Source organism: Periplaneta americana, chromosome 14 (genome assembly GCF_040183065.1).
Source record: "Periplaneta americana isolate PAMFEO1 chromosome 14, P.americana_PAMFEO1_priV1, whole genome shotgun sequence".
Taxonomy (NCBI): domain Eukaryota; kingdom Metazoa; phylum Arthropoda; class Insecta; order Blattodea; family Blattidae; genus Periplaneta; species Periplaneta americana.
The window spans coordinates 104251135-104265029 of NC_091130.1; positions in this window are offsets into that span (position 1 = coordinate 104251135).

Here is a 13895-nt window from a genome sequence, read left to right on the forward strand (position 1 = left end):
AAGAGAAGGCCTTATGGCATTAATCCTATCAGATTAAATAAATAAATAACAAATAAATACATCTTGATTACAAAACTTTTAACACTGTACCGCTTCGGAATATGAATGGTAAGACTTTCCTGTGTTAAATTTCAACGTACCTCGTTTACATGTTTCGACGTATTTATGGGTCATCTTCAGAACTCAGAAGATGACCCATAAATAGGTCGAAACGTGTAAACGAGGTACGTTGAAATTTAACACAGGAAAGTCTTACGATACATATTCCGAAATAAATAAATGATGAAATTACAGGAACCGGTACGGTAACTGGTGTAACATGCATTATAAGCTTAAATGAAATTAACTGTTCACTTTACTAGCATAAACAAATCACAGTGAATATGTTATGGGCAGTAACATCAAGAACACAAGTTTTCAATTTTCATTTCTTTATACACAACTTTACACACAATTTCAGTATGAACGAACTTTGCACATTTGCTGTTTACATCTTTCCAATAAATGTTGCACGGTATTTGAGAAAGGGGAATGACTTCATCACTGTTATTTTCTTCCTCTTCTGTACTCTAATAACTTTCACCATTATAACTCACTATTTTAAGTTCATCTTCAATTTTACTGCTTTCACCGCCTAAGATTTCTTCTTCTTCCTTGACAGTCTTTATTAGAGATAAAATCCGTGCTTGATCTTCATCGGAACTCATTGTAAATTATAAATTAACTTGTTGTTTAGTCAACTGTCCGAATACAGGTCTTAACCTCATAAGTGATACCAACAAGGCACCACTTATGAGGCAACTAGGCCAGGAGATAATGGGGAAGGGTGGCCAGTTCCTTTCCCCCTCCATTCCATACAGCGTCGATTAGCTACATATTACGCTAATCAGACTTCAGATGCATACACACAAATTGTTCTTCCTCTGACAATATCTTCAAGTGAGATGTACTGCCTGATAAATAATAGATATGATATATATATATATATATATATATATATATATATATATATATATACATATATATTTCTGAAAATCTTCGATCCTGCTCGCCCTTCACATTTCTGTATTTGGGCCAGCATTCCCTTACTTGCACTATTTACAACTTTAAACAAGACGTATTTTGACACTTGAAGCCTGTTCTTGCTATGTCTTCCATGTCCCTTCATTTTCACTTGATCATCCTTTTACTTTATCCACTACTATTCGACTTCCCTTCTTTTATTCTCAGTTCCCTTAAAAATAATTCCTACCTTCATAACTAAAATACTTTAAATAATAACACATATAACTTATTCAATATATAAGACCTAACCCTTGTTAACTATTTCACTAAAAACTTGAACTATTATTATATTCACTATCTAAATTCTTCTCACACAACACATTAGCGCTCGTATCCTATTAACATTGCTTTGACTTTATTTATAACACTATTTGACACTGAAAAAAGTACAACAGTTCACTTCCATTTATCCATTACCTAGCTAACCTACTATTATTTCACCCCACTGATGCACCATTTCCTCAGATTATAGACAGGTTTTTCTCCACTAATGCCCCCTCTTTTCGCACTCCTGGCACGCTTTACATACTCACTACTTCCCCTTCTATTCCCCGCACTTATTTCGCTTCCTCGTTCACCAGTCTCTTCTTTCGTCGGTTCAGCATTCCTCTCTCTCCCCTTCTACCTTTCTCCGATTCTGTTGCCATCTGATACTTTGCTTGTTCCGCTGGCTTGGCCTTGGGGTGACGTCATTACTGGTCGTCTACCAGATGGTGGAGCCCCTGCCTTAGAGTTCACCGCCTGAGTGGAATTTGTTGACGATGGGTTCTTTCGACATTAAATAATAGATATACATACCAGCCAGAACCTCAGTCAGAGGATAATAAATTAACTCATATATTAAAATCAGTTGTTAAAATTATATCTTAATAATAACTCAACTTTTCGATAGCAGATCACTTAGTGAAATTACAGACAAGCAGCTCTCGTCAGGAAAGCAACGGGACTGTGGCCTGGGATATTTTCTGCATGGCTATAAAAATAAGTACTTTTGTTAGGATTTTCGCCTTCCACCCTCATGTTACTGAGCTCAAGCAAAAGGCAAGGAATGCGCTACGTTCCGAGCCGACACAGATCCTGCACCGTGAGCACCGTTCGCACAGAAGTAACATGGCGTGCTTGTGAGCTGGTTGACGGTGTTTTACTTTCTTTCATGGGTACTTTCCCTGCAGGGTATGCTTTCGTAGATGGCAACTCAACAATTTCAGACTTTTTAGCAGAAATGAATGAATATTTGCTGAGGTATTGATCCCGTTATTTGCTTTGATCACTCCTTTCATTTCAAAGTAGTGAAAAGTTGAAATGTTGAAAGGTACCCTCTCTGCACGCGGTCTGTCTTGTGTTTCAAGTGAGACAGTGCCCAACGTATTCTTTATCACATAATTTTGCCATTTTAGGCTTCACACTCCGCAAATAAAGAATGAAACAGCTAATTTCTAGTGCTGCCAATGTATGGGAATTTCCAGTGAGGCCAACATGGAGTGTAACATAGTGCCTAAGTCATGACTCAGGTTCCTTCTTACACACAATGTGATTTAAGTAGCATGCATTTCGCTACTACGGAAGTGCCGAAAAAATTCTGTTTTAACACCGAAACATAGAGCTAACCTCATGGATTACGAAAATGTAATTAACTCAAGATTAATGAAATGGTGACTTGGAATCCTTTTTACAGTACCTGATTGAAACAAGATTTTTTAAATTACGTCAATGTGTTTTACTGAAAACACATCTTCATACATATGTAAAATATTTATAATTTCCAGCAAATAAAAATCAGTTTAATTTGAAATTAAGTATCACCAACAATTTAATATTATAACAGTTTTTTTATAAATGCTTAAGTATGTGGACAGTCAGTAACTTTGCTGAGATAATATTTTCTATTCGTAGTAAACAGATTCCAAACTTGAAGTAACTTGCCAGACACAAAACACGTCCTTCAGTATTACTGAACTTGCGAATTCATTTATCCATTGTGTTATGTAATATCCTCGACTGCGAAGAATATTTTTTGTTCGCTGATTCATAGCAATCATCCTTCTATGGTTCAGGAGAACGAGTGTAAACCATATTGTTTTGTAGACAAAAGCTACTGAAAAATATTTTAGACTTATTTCTCGTGTTTATTGCAAGATTAATAAACCATTTCCAACAACTCCTCTCTGACACACTTGTTAACAACTAATTATGCTCACTCCAAAGATTAGAAATGTACACTTTCAATGTAGAAATGACATCCCAGGAGAAAAACCATGTTCACACACTACAAACCACACAAAGTGGACTCTGTATTTGAGTGTTATTTCGGTTGTAGGGGGCCTAATAACGTGTATTCAATTACGATGAAAACTATTAAATAGCCAGAAGATTTAGACAATTTCAGAATTTCAACAATCTTTTTCACAGGACAAGGAATTTTCTTAATTGGATACTTAACAGTAGAAAGGTGCTAAGTAACAACATTTAAACAAATGTGATATTTCACTAGAGTGGTGCAAATTGCCAAGGGTCATTACATTCCAACAGGGCTAGGTCCACAGAAAATTGTAGAGTGTTATTAAGATCACCAAAAGATGGCAGTGGTGCAAAGTTACCTGGGATCTCATAAAAAAGGTGCAATGTGCCGTTCGTTTTGATTTCCCTACGTTGTTTATTTGTCGTGTTAATAGTGAAATTATAGCAAAATGCATTATTGTTTACAGACCGTGGTGTTTTCTACATACAGGAAGATCAGCGTAGGTAAATATTATATACAACATAGGTAATGTATACATAAACATAATGTATTAGCTGTAGATGACATAGCTGGTTTGTTGAAACTTTTCAATTATTAGTGTTAAAAATCCGAAAAATGGAGGAAATATTAAATCAGCAGGTTTTTCTTTATAGTAAGTGGCATGGAAGTGCAGAATAAAATGCACTCAACTGACACCCGAGTAGGAAATACCTTTATTATGGTCAAGATTATTCAACATTATTATCGCTTCTTCCGACGGCCTTCACATGCTTTGTCATCGAACAACAGATGACAGCGTCTCGCCATCCTAACGGCAAACACCAGCCATCTCCTCCTCGCCCCGTTGGGTGATCACTTGTTCAAATCTCAGTCCCCTTCGCGTATGTGGTACCTAAGAGGTTACGTCCAATTTCGGCTTCCCCTTCAAAATTTTCTAGAGCTCCTTCAGTGGAGCAGCGTAACCCGGAGTGAGACTAGTGGCCAACAGGCTTGGAGCTCACATACTTAGTTTTGTACAGCCCCCAACCCCTTGCAAGGACGCGTTTTGCGTACCTTTTAAATTTGTCCTCCCAATTCTCTTTCGATTTTTCGATTTCAACATTATTAACATTCCTGTTGAGTCTCTTTACTGTCATACCAGTACAACAAGGTCAACATAGAACGTATGATAATCATGATGAAACACGGCGATATTCAGTTCCAAGTGGTGAGGGTAATTTGCTTCCAGTCTGCAAAACCACTTTCATGGAAGTATTTTCAGAAATTAACAGGTCCGTGGATAATAAATGGATCATAGTATACCTATGAAATGTTCATGGGACTTAACACTTTTCGTAAATTGTGAAGTTTATTTGTCTCGCTGTGTATTAATTTTAGTAGTATCATCAAACTATTGATAAAGATTGTGAAAACTTGTCGTAAGTACTATCAATTCAATTCTAAAAAATATATTCTTAAAACTGTTCAGGAGGGATAGTTATTTATTAATTAAATATAATAATATAATAATAAAATAGCCTATTGTGTCCCATGAAGGGCAAAGGCCTCCTTAAATAAGGAAAAGCTCTATTTGCCTAACGTGATATTTAAGTCTAAGAACTTGAATTCCTTTAACAATGATTCTCTAACTGCCTTTCACAACTTCCTGTCTATGCACAAATGTCCCTCGAGCAGTTTCCACATTCTTCTGTCTCTTGCCTCTCTGGACCATTGTTGACCTGCCTGTTCTTTGAAGAAGTCTGCCCATCTGCGCGCCGAGGTCTGCCTTGAAGTCTCCTTCCCATACGGGGGTCCCACATGGTAGCTCGGTATGTCCATCTGTCGCCTGGTAGCCTGGCCACGTGTCCACCCCATTTCCATTTGGATGTAATAGCTGTGAGTATCTGCTAGTTGGTACAGTGTCGCATTTGGGATTTTCTCCTTCAGTGATACGCCCATAATTTTGCGCATCATTTTCCTTTGACACGTTTGTAGTTTGGTCCTGTGTTTCCCTGTTAGCGATCATATTTGGCATCCATAGAGTAATACAGAATAAACACAGGTCTCCAGTACCTGTACTTTAGTTTTTTGTTTAAGGTTTTATCAAGCAGAATGAATTTAAGTGCCCAAAATGTCTTCCAGGACAGGGAGATCCTTCTATTTATTTACTTTTCAATAATGTTCATAAATTTGGCACTTGGCACCTTTCTACTATAGGTATCCGATTTTTCATCGCTGTGAAATATATCTCGCATATTGGAGAAATTGAAGACGGCGGAGGAGGGGCACTGATTTCTTTACTCTCGAGTGTTGGAGTTTTATTTGCGAGTTCAATTAATAAATAATAAGCTGTGTGGTAGCGTCGCGGTTAAGGCTTTCCATTACAAGTTGAAAGTCGTGAACTTCGATGAGATTATGTATATTCTCCATTCATGTAATTCTTCCGGCTTCTCTTATGATCCTGGGGTTTAAACAGCTGCTAGCAGAAATGAGTACCATTCAATACAATGTCATTCAATTTAGTTTTTGTTTCATAATAATCTATTAGTAATAACAAAAGAACGCTAATGTGGTGTGTATTGAGAGAATATAAGTTTACTATACGGAATGCTTTAATGACGTCACGAGAGTGGGTGAAGTTGTACCTCAAGGTACGCTCACAACTCAGTGATGGTGGATATGATTGAGTAGTAATTATTTACCATTCTTCGGCAGCTCTTTGCTTATTTGCGTATTTCTAACAGTTCATTTTTAAAACAGTTTTCTTATTCACCTGCAAATTTACAGATACGAGGTATCACTTTTTAGCCATCGATACAACTTTATTAGTTCTCTATTTCAGAAACTTGACGTTGTATAACGGAATATCATGGAAAATGGATACCACAACTTTAAAGACATAAATCCTGGTTAATTATTTCAACATATCTCTAGAAGTTCTCTTTTTTTCCTAGTCACAATACGCCAAAAATCCAAGAGCGTATCGTCTTTTGTTAGAAATCTAATCACTCAAGATAATGTTATTGCACGGGCTGACCAAACAGTTGACAATAGAGATAAGCGGAAGGGGAGATATGTGCAGTAAAAGAAATTCTTTGTGTAGACAGTATAAGACCATACAAATCAAAAGCAAAATGTAAATGTGAATATATATGGTAGGCTACAGAGAAAGGCAAAATCGCGATAAATTGATTCCTAAATTATAAGAGTATACTTTGTGAATTTTTAAAGTATATTAATGATGACTGAGTGCTACTTACTTTTATTTTTAATTTACTGAAGATTCGAAAACATTAACGCCGCTTTTACGTAACTTTATTGCTTAAACTTTACCAGTTTTCTGTTGGTAATAATTATTTTGTTGTGAATACAACTCTGTTACTACAAAATGATCAGGATTGCTCACATTCTATCCAAAGGTGGCAACTGTCGCGTCGGCAATCATTTTAATACTTTCTCACCTTCCTTACTGCATTCTCAATCTCCTCACTCTCTCCCTTCATTTTCTTCTTTCATTTTCCTCTAGACCTTCCCTTCCTCATCCTTATATTTTACTTCCTCCTTTTCCTCTCACATCTTCCTCCTTATACAGGATGTTAAAAAAGTATCCAATATTTTAGGAGGTGCTAGGATGCATCAAAATAATAAAATAATGTCTACTAAACATGGGTCCTACAACACATACTTTCTGAGATCTGAACACTTGTTCATAGGAGATGCAGTATGTGACGTACATTCATGGGAATGCATTCCTCTGTCCTTCGGCGTAAGGAATCACACACTCTTTGAAATTTGTTTTAATACGTTAATAAGAAAGTCCTGATAATCATCCCCAGTTAATTTCTGTAGTACCACGTATGGCCCTATTAATCTATCACCAAGAACGCCTGCCCATAAGTAGATTGAGAATCGGTGATGATGCTTTGTTTCTTCAACTGCATGGGTATTTTCATCAGCCTATAAATGCTGATTACCAAAATTAACAACGCCATCTCTGCTGAACCCTGCTCATATCCGCAACCAGACTTTTGTTTTCACTGTTCCTTGCGACGTACCAGTATTCCATGCCAGGGGTGTCACTACGGTACGATTATCGGGTAGTCTGCTGTATTGTAGAGCAGAAAAATGCATTGCCATAAATGGACGTCACAATGAACACCTCCTATGAACAATTGTTCAGATCTCAGAAAGTATGTGTCGTAGAAACCATGTTTATTGGGCATTATTTTCTTGTTTTGATGCGTACTATCACCTCATAAAATATTGGATACTTTTTAACACCCTGTATAATTACTTCACTCGTCTTCATTTATTAACATTTCTTCCTTCCTCTTTCTCCTCTTGCCTCCTTCCTCTTCATGTTGTTCTTTATTTTTCTTCTTAATTTTCACTTTTTTCTTCGCTATTTTTCTCTTTTTTTCTTCATTATAAAATCCCCTTCAAAATCTAAAATCATATATAATTAATAATATCCTTTAGCTAGCAATATTGCATTTCCGTTCCTTTTCGTCACATTACGTTCTTTTCACGATATCTCTTATAATCTAGATAGAATATATTCTGACAACCTAGGTACTCCTTTACCATTTCCTGTAAGGACTTCAAAGTCCCTGGTCTGTTTTTCAATCTATAGAGCTATTATTATCATACGTCCCAGAAAATAGCGGCCGTACGGTCGGCGTGGTTTCCGCCGCAAGCTAACTGTTTCTCCCGTGCAATCGAGTTCCAGTAGCTATATGGCATTAAGTGTGCTTAGAAGTCGTGTAATGAAACTCTCGATTCTTCAAGTGTACAACGTTAGTGTATAAAGTTTAGTGATTATTGTGTATTTAGGTAATGCCTAGCAACAAATTCTCACTGTGTGTACATGTTTACATGTACAATACGTACATAAAAAGTAGAAGGTCGTGTGCGAAAACAAGACGAAAATTTCGAATGAAGTTTCCAAATAGACCTTTGCCTTCTGCCAAAACAATTAAACGACTCGCTAAAAGATTTAAAGAAACAGGGTCAGTGAAGAATCCAATATCAAGCAGAAAAGTAGTGTTCTTATGCGGAACTATTGTCAGTTTATTTCCAACAATATTCCGCCACTGCTCAAACAGCTGCCGTGTCAATGAGGGAATTGAGGCGCATTTTCGGTACGAGACTAATCAGTGATAATTTGAGGTCTCCACGAAGCCCAGATAAAACACTCTGTGACTTTTATTTATGGGGAACACTAAAAGGTAGAGTTTATAGGAAAAATCCTCATTCTATAGATGAACTAAAATACTATATACGAGAAGAAATCCAAGATATCAATAATGTGGAACTTCGGAGTGTTGTTTGTTCGTTTATCAGAAGATGTCAGTTGCGTGTGGCGGCAAATGGGGGCCATTTTCAGCAACGACTGTGAGCATGGCAAGTCCAAATTATTGAACATTTGTTGTTAGTACTGTTATATATTGGAGAAGCGCCGGAGAAATGGTTATGCGCTCGACGGAAACCACGCAGGGCGCGGCCGGCCGCTCTTTTCTGGGTCGTATGATATTAATAATTATGTACTATCTCATTGTTATCACTTCTTGCTCTTTTCTAATTGAAGATCTGCTCTTCTGTTACCAAAACTCATTTCATGTATCTCATTTTATTAAAAACCGATTTTCCATTTTCTTTTCCATCACTCTACATTGCCGTACAGAACTTAAAACAATGAAAGTTACATACTGTATGAATTTGTTACAACGTCTCTACTTATGAATCCGTTCTCCTACACCTTCAAAACTTACGTCATTTCAAATTTTCCGTTTCTCTCTTAAATGAAGGTCTACATTGCATCTCCACCTTGAGTGCCTTTCTCCATTATTATATTGTATTAAACACTGATCACGTGACTAGGAAATCTCGCTTCTTCTGAATATCCAAATTTGGTTCATTTCTTTCTGTAAAAATGAAGACAACTGGCAAAAAGTACTTGCTTGACTCTTGAAAGGAGGTGGTGGTGGTGGTGGTGGTGGTGGTGGTGGTGGTGGTGGTGGTGTTCACTTTCGGATTCATATTTGAACAGCTACTTCAGTTGAATACATATATAGAATGAAATATATTGAAGCAATACGTATTTTCTACATCTAAGTTTTACAGAATAGTAGGCCTACACAAAATGAGGTTGTGTAACTTCACCCAGCTTTCTTGTAAAGGAATTGTTTCCACGGTATTTCTACATAGAGAGGGAAAATTAGGGAGAGTCGAGGAATATAAACTGTAACTGTGGCTGACGGATTTAGATTCTGCTCAAGACAAACCTGGCTTTACATTTATGCTTATTTACTAACTCTACAATTCTGTAGCCTCTTGACAAGTTTATGAAGTTTTAACTTTAACCGCTAGGAATGTTGTCAGAGCCATCTCTTGATGAACACCAAAATTATATAGCCCATACTGCTTCTCTGTTATTATTACATTTCTGTACGGAGTGTCATGTGGTTTCTAGAGGTTGCGTTGAATTTATAACCATTTAATTATGTACTACTTAGATGTGGAGTGCGAGAGGTGGGAGGAGACAGGGTTAAGAAACCTGTACATTATGCTAGAGTCGGAGAAATGTACTTGGAGATTCAACAGAGAACGCAGATATGGGTGTGTGTGTGTGTGTGTGTGTGTGTGTGTGTGTGTGTGTGTGTGTGTGTGTGTGTGTGTGATGGAGGGTACGACATCGTGATGAAACAGACATGGCTTCCTTGTAAAGCCGTTCGTCACGTATAAAACATACTAAGACTGTAATTTCAATTCCAGACCTCTATTCATAATTGCTTCCAGAAATCCTGTACAGAGAAACGTTGTATCTAAGACAGAATAGATTTGCTTCTAACATAATTGAGGAAACTGCAACTTCTGAATTGGTGTTAATTTTTGTTTGGCGCCATGTAATGCAGAAAACAAGAATATACCAGATATACCATACATTTATATCTTTTTCTGACTAATGAAATGTAATGCAATCTAATTTTCTTTCTCTTTGTGAACCCAACAGCTGTTCTCAGCTCCTTATGCACTGCAACAATTCAGCTTACTGAATTAATACGTAAAATAATTGAAATATACATTATTTTTTAAATAGAAAGATACAAGTAGGCGTAGTTTGTTTAATGACTGAAAATTGTCCGTTATTTCAGAGCAAACATTTATAGAAGATTCTCATTTAAGATCTACAGACTACAACATTTTGACAATCAATCGAAATCGAAAACAGAACTAAGAAATTATCTGAAATATAATTTTTTTTCCGAGACAGGCCTACCTATTATAACATTGGTGAAGGGTGATGATGGTGATGAAGTTAATTTTCATTCTTTGTTGTTTCTGCAAGTAATCAAGAATTTATTTTTCAAAGGTTTTAAAGAAATAAAACTCCCAAGTTTACTAGAACCTGGCACAAAAGAGTTGATATGGTGATCATCGCGACGCAGCAATCTCTTATATCACTATACTGAATTTTGTACAAAACTTAGTTACTTGAAGTTACAATGTTGTGTAGGAAACTGCCTCATCCGAATTCTTACAATCTCTCTGGGTAGAAAGTGACGCAAGTGAGTCCCCATAGAACAGGAATGAGTTGAGAGGAACGTGAATATACATTGATTAGACGTTTTTCACTATAATTTGTAAATCATTTCACTACCACCGACAGCTATTTACAGGACCATCTATGGGTCCGCGACCCACACTTTGGGAATCAATGTCTTAGACTATAATCCAGTCCTGAAGGTAAATTTTAGATTAAGTTTATTTTCATTCAATATATTCTATGCATTCTAAATTATATATACCTACTGCAATTTATCCTAATTTTATCCTTCAAGATTTAAGACATTTGAACCACATTGTCCTCACTGACGATAGACATTAAAGACTATAAGTCTCCTGTTTGAACATGCAACGAAGGTACGGTACATAAAGACATAGAATGAACGAGCGAAAAGAAACACACACACGAAGATAATAATTCTTCACTTCCCAGCGAGAATCTAATTCAGATCCATTTCATTTGTAGCCAGAAATGTTTCCACTTGAGCAACAACGGAGGATTTATAGGTATCTTATGGATACTCAATTTAAGTTTGGAAGGAGAGTAAAACGAAAAAGAACAGGCGCACCAAGAGAAGTTACGTAAAAGGGGTATGACTGATGTACTGGGGAGGAAACTGCAAATTCCGAAATATTATGTATGACGCTCGACGTCCTATAACAACGGAACGGCATCAACAGTGGAAATCATAGGTTATACTCGTAACTTGAGAACTCATGGTAAGTTTAGGTCGGATTGAATATCACAGCGTGCTTTCTGCATCGCATTATGCTTTCGGGATGAGTTGCTTTATACAAGAAATGATCAAACACAAATATATTTGAATAATTTCAAGGAAAAATTGTTCCGGGGCCGGGTATCGATCCCGGGACCCTTCGCCTAGCGCGCGAACGCTCTTCCGACTGAGCTACCTCAGGAACTATACACGACACCGTCACAATTTTTCCTTTGTATCCACACGACTCAAATGAGCTGACAAGACGCCAGAACTGAACTATGAGTGCACACAAATACTTGTGTGACTTAACAGAAAGCCACAATTTAAGTCACATAAGTATTTGTGTGCACAAATACTTGTGTGACTTAACAGAAAGCCACAATTTAAGTCACATAAGTATTTGTGTGCACTCACAGTTGAGTTCTGGCGTCTTGTCAGCTCATTTGAGTCGTGTGAATACAAAGGAAAAATTATGACGGTGTCGTGTATAGTTCCTGGGGCAGCTCAGTCGGAAGAGCGTTCGCGCGCTAGGCGAAGGGTTCCGGAATCGATACCCTACCCCGGAACAATCTTTCCTTGAAATTATTCAAACCTGCTTTACAGGGAGCTACTACCTGAAAGCCAGATTTGTACAAATATGTTTTCATATATACTTAATTCAAACGGATCACAAGAAGGAGAAGACGAAACGTTCAAAAATAATAGAAGAGATAAGCAAATATAGTCTTTATTTATAATGATATCTAGTAAATTCATATTTTATTTCTATTCCACAGCTTATCACCTTTGGCGCTTTGATTTGTTTATCGTACAATATATGTAAATCCAACTCAGTCTCAACTATTGAGCTTTAAGTAAAACTTACATTTCAAGATGACACAACGTCTTTACTATTTCGTCGTCCATTTCAATATCCAGGTCGACCCTCATTTACCTGTAATGAGAAGAAAATACACAATAATTATATTGCTTTTTGTTCTCTTTAACATTTTAAAACTTAAAACTTTCTTTGTTGAAATGTTAAAAGTTATATGTAGCAAAATTTCAACGTTTCAACTAAGAAAGTTTATAAGTGTTATAATTTAACATTTTTCACGTTTCCACTAAAAAAGTTTATAAGTGTTATAATTTAACATTTTTCACGTTTCCACTAAGAAAGTTTATAAGCGTTATAATTTAACATTTTTCACGTTTCCACTAAGAAAGTTTATAAGTGTTATAATTTAACACTTTTAACGTTTCAACTAAGAAAGTTATAAGTAAATAATTTTAAGTTTCATCTCAAATTTACTAACAAATTATAGGCCTATTTTGAATTGCAGATAAGAAAAATCTTGAGGTAAAAGAGTGGAGCTTTACCACATCTCGTACCGTAGTTTCAAATCATGCATGTTCTCCTACTGCCTAGCGTTGACGTAAGCTAGTTCACAGTTTCTTACCGAGATGTTGATCGTAACTGGTAATTTAGACAAAAGTGAAGAACCTTTCTATACGCGCCTAAGCATATAGTAGAGCGTCTCGTTTAGGCACAGTGAAAACGTAGGCACAACACAGGTAACATGTGGGCGTACGATAAACACGAGGGACGCACAAATTTTAGTTAAATTTATAGCGGAGCATTAACTGAAATCATTTTTTTCCAAAAACACACAAATTGTATAAAGTTATCATATAAACTTTTTAACAAATAAGCAATTGTAACGTTGAAATAATTCAATATAACAAATCAAATTTTGCTACTTATGTATATGATGTTGCTTTCAAGCAGCATTTTTTACTGTCATGAATTTCATTCTTTATATGACTAACATAACATCACCGTCTTCTGTGGCAGAATTAACAAAACTACAGTATATTGGTCTGAAGTGACAACACTATTTCATAAACATAATTATAACTTCTCAAAGTTAAATTTATTCAAGTACTGTACCTGAATAAATTGAAGTTTGAGAAGGAATAATTATGTACTTACCTGAATAAATTGAACTTCAAGAAGGGATAATTATGTTTATAAACAGAAACCGGAACATTTACAGAATGCCTTTTTAAATGTGTTAAATCTATCTTCATTTTGAAAGTAAATCTGTGCGAATTATACCTTTGTGATTGAAACGTCACAGTTCTATGTTGCCCTTTTCTGTCTTTTTTAAATATAATTGCCTAATTTACAAAATAAATGCTATTTTACCTTTATTTGATTATTTATTATTTATTAATTTACTATTAAAAATTGCCTACAGGTATATTTTAATTTATTTCTATAACCGCTACAATGAAAGTGATTTCACCGAATGTATATTATTGTCTTTCTGTCAGTTCATATTCTC